Source organism: Garra rufa, chromosome 1 (assembly GCF_049309525.1).
Source record: "Garra rufa chromosome 1, GarRuf1.0, whole genome shotgun sequence".
Lineage (NCBI taxonomy): Eukaryota > Metazoa > Chordata > Actinopteri > Cypriniformes > Cyprinidae > Garra > Garra rufa.
The window spans coordinates 103,311,322-103,318,821 of NC_133361.1; the positions used below are offsets into that span (position 1 = coordinate 103,311,322).

The 7,500-nt window shown below is 35.5% G+C and overlaps 1 non-coding gene across 1 annotated transcript; it reads right to left on the reverse strand.

Annotated features, from left to right (window-relative positions):
• Positions 1–262: 262 nt before the first annotated feature.
• LOC141319224 (5S ribosomal RNA) lies at positions 263–381 on the reverse strand. The gene has a single exon (XR_012353493.1). It is a non-coding gene; the product is annotated as a 5S ribosomal RNA (ribosomal RNA).
• Between the last annotated feature and the right edge of the window lie 7,119 nt (positions 382–7,500).

A 7,500-nucleotide genomic window follows, 5' to 3' on the forward strand; every position in this document is an offset into this window, starting at 1 on the left:
GGTGACTGTCCTTTGTTTGTCATGCTGCTCTCTTATACAGTTGTACTTCCTGCTTCCTGTCATGTGTCTAGTCACATGACAGGCCAACCATCCATTTATTAAAGACACATACACTTAAAATGTTAAGAGTAATAAAATGGCCTAAAAAACATGTAAAACACTTAAAACTCTATAATACATTTAAATGATTGTAATAAATAGAGCGGTAAAACACGTCTTTCTAAAAGCCAGCATATTATGTAAATAGTGAAGAAAAGGCAAAAGCTTACAGCACCTGGTAAGCCCAGGCGGTCTCCCATTCAAGTACTAACCAGGCCCGACGCTGCTTAGCTTCCGAGATCAGACGAGATCGGGCGCTCTCAGCGCGGTATGGCCATAAGCGAGGGCTGCCCCAAAATGTGGGCTATTTAAAGATCAGCCTCCGTAAAGGCCAGCATATTATATAAATAGTGAAGAAAAGGCAAAAGCTTACAGCACCTGGTATTCCCAGGCAGTCTCCCATAAAAGTTTAACAATCGGCCTTATCAGCCGAGTTACAAGACTAAAATGGGGTCAGATTTAACTGTGAGAGATGACTAGTGGTTAAAAGAATGAGACATAAAAGAAAATTGGTTTAAATAGATTTGGTGTATTTACAAGGTTCACATAAAAGACTTTAAAACAACACGATAAAACTAGGTCAACTCTGTTAAAAGAATACAGTTCATTTGTCCATACCCTAAAAACAGGTAAACTCTGTTAAAAGAATACAGTTCATTTGTCCATACCCTAAAAACAGTCCAAGAATCCCAGTGTGTTGATAAGTCCAATGTGAGTGTCCACCAGTATATATGCAATCCACAGAAAGTGTAATCCAAAGTTTGCAGGTGGTGAATGGAAAGTTGAGCTCTAAAATTAGCAACTCCTCAATCCAACAGTTTGGTGACTGTCCTTTGTTTGTCATGCTGCTCTCTTATACAGTTGTACTTCCTGCTTCCTGTCATGTGTCTAGTCACATGACAGGCCAACCATCCATTTATTAAAGACACATTCACTTAAAATGTTAAGAGTAATAAAATGGCCTAAAAAACATGTAAAACACTTAAAACTCTATAATACATTTAAATGATTGTAATAAATAGAGCGGTAAAACACGTCTTTCTAAAAGCCAGCATATTATATAAATAGTGAAGAAAAGGCAAAAGCTTACAGCACCTGGTATTCCCAGGCGGTCTCCCATCCAAGTACTAACCAGGCCCGACGCTGCTTAGCTTCCGAGATCAGACGAGATCGGGCGCTCTTTTTTTTTTTTTATTAAAGAAATTTCATAATACAAATTTTCCAATGTGTGCTTCACATTAGAAGTCTCACGACATAAAATAAATAAACATGAAAAAATACATCACATTATCATCAACAAAGCAAAAGGAACACATTAAACATAAGATGAATTTTCAACCAATAGAAACATCAACAATACAATATAGTTGTCCACACAAAGACGAAAGAAAAGAAAAAAAAAATTAAAAATAAGATAAAATATAATCTACTCATCTCGTATTTTTTGTTTAAAATCATGCCTTTTATACTTAAGATTTAGAAAGCTCTTTCTCTTCCTGGCAATTTGCACATGAAATTCTCTAAAACATTACAAACTGTTGGTGTAAAAACATCATAAAAAGCTTTCAGCATATTTTCACTTTTAAAATACACATATAATTGTTCTACATATACTTCTATTTTCCTTTTAAAAACAGTCCAAACCTCTAACACCATTTTTTCTTTTTTGGCCACAATTCTTCTTTCCCAAATTGCGCTTTTCATTAACATTATACACAGATTTATAAACTTTTTGTGTTGACCCTTCTTTTCCCAACCAAACATCACTACTCTTTTCCATTCCATTACACTTTCATCCCAACCTTCGCTCACATCTTTAATTAAACATTTACATTTCCTTAGAAAATCCTCCAATTCTTTACAATATAAAAACAAATGTAAAATCCCCTCTTCTTTTTCATGACACACTTTACACATTGGATTTTGTTCCATTCCCACCTTGTTTAAAACAGACTCAGTAAAAACCGCTTTATGCCTTATAAAATATTCCAAACATCCTAACTTTGTTTCAACACACCTCCCACTCATGTTTCTCCATATACATTCTTCTTTTAGATCCTTGAATTTTTCCACCCAGTACTTATTTACAATCGGCTCTTTAAAAACACCATCTCTAAAAACACAATAAAACATTTTTACAGTACATTCTTTAAAATCATACATTTTTCCCCCCAGTTTCACAAAAATATTTCCCTCTGTTTGCTCTCCTTCCATACTCTCTATTCTTTTAATCCACTCTTTGGGTATTGCATTTTTAATAATTTCATATTTATTTGTTATTTCTTGTTTACTGTATTCTTCTTTTGCTTCCTCCATCGCATCCACAATATATTGTATCGGTAAAAAACCCTCTTTAAATTCATACAAAACATCTCTCACTCTTGTTATCCCCACATCCATCCATTTTTTTAAAAATATTGCTTTCTCTTGTTTTAAAATGTTGTTATTTAAGAACAGAGGTTGATTTAAAATGTTTTCTCTTCCATGCGGATTGTACTCGATTTTCGTTAAAAAATTCCCCCAGGCACTAAAAATTTCTCTATAAAATTCGGGTAATCCTTCCGTCATCCAAATTTTTGTTTTCATCCATAATATTCCGTCCCCCATGTTAAAATCCCCACATTTGTTTAAAAAGTATTTCATTGTTTTTTTCCACTCAGTTTTGTTATCTTGTTGCAGGTATTTCTTAACAATTTTTACTCTCAACGCATTTTTTCGCTGTTCCACATCCATTAAACCTAAGCCCCCCTTCTCTATCGCCCCTAAAATCGTATTATGTGCAATCCTTGCTGGTTTCCCCTCCCATAAAAAGTCAAGAAAACATTTCTTCAACCTCCGTTCTGTCCATAAAGGTATTTCAGAAACATATAAAACATACCAAAGTTTAGAAACCATTAAAACATTCAATATTAAAACCTTCCCCTTCAAGTTTAAAGTTCTCAATTTCCAAAAATTTAATCTTCTCTCTATATCTGTTACTAGTTGCTCCCACATTTCATCTCTTACTTTCCTCTCATTCTTTCCCATTACAACTCCTAAAATCCTCATTTCTTCCACTTCCTTAAAATTAAAACAATCCATTAAAACCATAGCTTTACCAAATCTCATATATATCGTTTTCTCCTCATTTACTTAACTTCCAGACCCACTACAATATTCTTTTACCAACTTCATAACTTCTTTAACACTCTCTTTTCCCTTTACAATTATTGTTGTGTCATCAGCATATTGAAAAACTTTCCCCTCAGCCTTATTTCCCTCAATTTCTATCCCTATTATTCTTTCATTCTGTTTTATAGCCAGTCCCAAGGGTTCAGAAACAAGTGAGTACAATAATGCTGAGAGTGGACAACCCTGTCTTATTGACCTTGTTATTTTAAAACACTCTGTTAAAAACCCATTACATTTTATCTTTGTTAGTGCACCCTTATATAAAATCTCAATCCATTTAATAAAATTTTCCCCGAACCCAAAACTCCTTAAAACCTCAAATAAATACCCGTGCTCAACCCTATCAAAAGCTTTTTCAAAATCCAAACTAATTATATATCCTTCTTCATTTTTTTCTTTCATGTACCATATCGTGTCCCTTATACTCATTGTTATGTCGGCTATATCTCTTCCTTTGACTCCATATGCTTGGTTTGTTTTAATTATACTTGGCATTACTTCCTTTAATCTGTTTGCTAAAACCTTCGCTAAAATCTTAAGATCTGTATTCAACATCGTGATTGGTCTGTAGTTTTTTAGATCTACTTTTTCTCCTTTCCTTTTATATATCAATTTCATTAACCCCATCCTTGTTCTTTCATTAATCTCTTCCTTTTCAAAAATTTCTTTAAAAACCTCATTTAAAATCTTTGTTAAAACTTCTTTAAAACAAACATAAAATTCAGTTCCCAAACCATCTATTCCTGGACTTTTCTTTTTATTCAGTTGATTTATTGCTCTTTCAATCTCGTCTTCCCTGATTTCTTGGTCACATTCTTTTTTATGTTCCTCACTTACTTTTGCTTTTATCTGATTCAACAGTTCCTTTTTTTCCTCCTCTTCCACCCCCCTTGCACTAAACAGATCCTCATAAAAATTCTTTATTTCTTTTAAAATCTTTTCATTCCCTTCTACAATTTCCCCATTTTCCCCTCTTATTTCTTTTATCGTTTCAGCTTTCCCTCTCTTTTTTTCCAGATCAAAAAAGAACTTTGTACATTTTTCTCCCTCCACCACATATTTTGCTTTGCTTCTTAACCTCGCCCCCTCATATTCCTTTTCTTCTATTTCTTTCAGTTTCCCCTCCATTTCCTTTATCTTTTGTATGTCTTGAAATTCTTTATTCAGTTCCATTTCCAAACTTTCCTTTATTCCTCTTTCTTTGGATCTTTTGCATTTCTGAATAACACTACAATACCTGATTGAGAATTTTTTGATTAAAAACTTTACACTCTCCCACCATATTCTCTTATCCTCTTCATACATTCCATTTTCCTTTTCTTTTTCTATAATTTCTTTCACTTTTAAAACATAATCTTCATTCTTTAAAATCTGTGTATTTAAAATCCATACTCCCGGACCTCTTTGCATTTGACTCCAGTCCAACTTAAAAGATAAAATCTTATGATCGCTAAAACTTGTTTCTTTGTACTTAATATTTTCTATAAAATTCTCCACATTTCTTGTACATAAAACATAGTCAATTCTAGTTTGGCATACAAACTGCCCTACTATTTGTCTTCTCGAAAATTCTTTTTTCTTTTCATTTCTTTCTCTCCACACATCTATCATATTATTTTCATCCATTAATGCTTTTAATTCTTTTCTTCCTGTATCTGTTTTAAAAACCATTCCTTCAGCCATATCCTGTTTACTAAAAACTGTGTTAAAATCCCCCATCATAATTATTTCTTTATACTTCTTTACAATGTTTCTTAAAACATTAAAAAACTCTTTCTTTTCCTTATCTTCCACTGGTGCATGTACATTTACTAAAATCAAATCTCTTCCTTCATATTTTGTCTCAACTACCAAACATTTCCCCATCTTGTCCTTATACACACTTTTACTCACTTTAAAAACATCGTCCTTCATTAAAAAAGCCACACCTCTCCCAGCCCGCCCATCTCCATTATTATATAAAATACCTCCATCCCATCTCTTTTTATAATCATTCATCACATTTTCTCTCCAGTTTGTTTCTTGTAATGCAACAATGTCTTCCCTTTTACATTTTTCTTTTACTTTTTCAAACTTCCTCATGTCCATCAGACCCCTTGCATTAAAAGCAACACAACTTAAAACCATTAAAAGTAAATAAAAAAAATACATAAAAATCATTATTCATCATTTTCTCCCTCCAGGACCCTTAGCACATCAAATCTGTTAGTCTCTGTCATAATCTTTTTTCTTGCACTTTCCAAATTTGGTTTTACCTTCAGTGCTCTCCTTCTTATTTGTCCTTTCCCTCCTCTGTCTTTGTCCATTTTGTCCATCTTTATTCCCTCTTCATTGTCCGTTTCTTTAACTTGATCCAACCTTCCTTGTCCATCTCTCTCCACATCACCCAGAAAAGTATTAAAACTGTCCGACATCTCCATCTCTGTCCATTGAGTGTCCTGCTCCACTGTTTGTTCGTTATTATTAATGTTGTCTTCTCTTCTTTCTCCTTCCTCTCTGCAGCTCGGTCCTCCTTCCGTTTCTTTTTGTTGTAGTCCTTCCTCCTCGTTGTTTCCTTCATGCACCTGTCTGCCCACCTGTTCTTCCCTTCCTCCTTCCTCTCCCTCCATCCAACATTCACATTTATTTAAAACTTCCTGACACCCCGGGCACCTGACAGCATTGCAATCTCGTGCAAAATGTCCCCTCTCCTCACATTTGTAGCACACAAAATTTGGGCATTCTATTAGCAGGTGATCCGGGCTCATGCACAGCCTACAGGTCTTCACCTGATGGCTGTGCATCACCCGGAAGTACTGCGGCCCTTCGGCTGTTTCTAGCCGTGTGCTATATGGCAACGATGCCACTTGCTTGGGGAACCTCAAGGAACCTCAAGGAACCTTAAGGAACCTTGTTCCATCTTCAATGTCGGTGCCCGGGTAGCGTCTTCTTTTAATTTTGGTAATGGGATCAACTCCCCATCCCTCCAATTTTCCTAAAATTTCTTTGTCATCCAGGTAGACAGGCAGGTGCATGAAGGAAACAACATAATCCCTGTTTTGTAGATTTTTTACTTCACAGTCCACTCCTTTTATTCTTAGTCCATCAATTAGTTTTTCACACGTTTCTTCTTTTTCCATTGTCAGTTCGTATTCTTTCCCTTGTCTTGGTCTTAGTGCTAAAATTTTGCCATGTCCACATTGTTCCGTTACAGCTTTAATAATGTCCTCCGCTCTCACCCCAATCACATTCTCCACATTCACAATCACTGTAGCTTCCTTTAAATATTGTCGCTCAACAAACTTTTCTCTTACTTCCTGTTTTTTTCCATTTGTAGCTCGTGGTCGTTTATCCAGTCCAATGTCGTTTGCCGTGCGTGTTCCTCCTGCCAGTCCAGTCTCGTTTGCCGTGCATGTTCCTCCAGCCAGTCCAGTGTCCATTGCCGTGCGTGTTCCTCCTGCCAGTCCAGTGTCGTTTGCCATCCGTCTCTCTCCAGCCAGTTCTGTTTCGTAATCCATTAATCCGTCCGTTTTTTTTAAAGAAAAATAAGTTAAGAAAAAAAAGGTTTAACCACCCTCCAGCCAGCAAAAATGCTGCTGTTAGGTGGTTTTATAACTGAAAAAAACACAAAAAAACTAACTAACTTAAAGTAAAACCACTCACAAAACAAACAAAAAAAATCAAACACAAAATGGAGGAGAGCCTTCCTCTCCCAACTGCTGCCAACCACTTCCTGTTGCTCTCTAGCGCTCTCAGGTGGCGGTATGGCCGTAAGCGAGGACTGCTCCAAAAAGTGGGTTATTTATAGATCAGCCTCCGTAAAAGCCAGCATATTATATAAATAGTGAAGAAAAGGCAAAAGCTTACAGCACCTGGTATTCCCAGGCGGTCTCCCATAAAAGTGTAACAATCGGCCTTATCAGCCGAGTTACAAGACTAAAATGGGGTCAGATTTAACTGTGAGAGATGACTAGTGGTTAAAAGAATGAGACATAAAAGAAAATTGGTTTAAATAGATTTGGTGTATTTACAAGGTTCACATAAAAGACTTTAAAACAACACGATAAAACTAAGTAAACTCTGTTAAAAGAATACAGTTCATTTGTCCATACCCTAAAAACAGGTAAACTCTGTTAAAAGAATACAGTTCATTTGTCCATACCCTAAAAACAGTCCAAGAACCCCAGTGTGTTGATAAGTCCAATGTGAGTGTCCACCAGTGTATATACAATCCACAGAAAGTGTAATCCA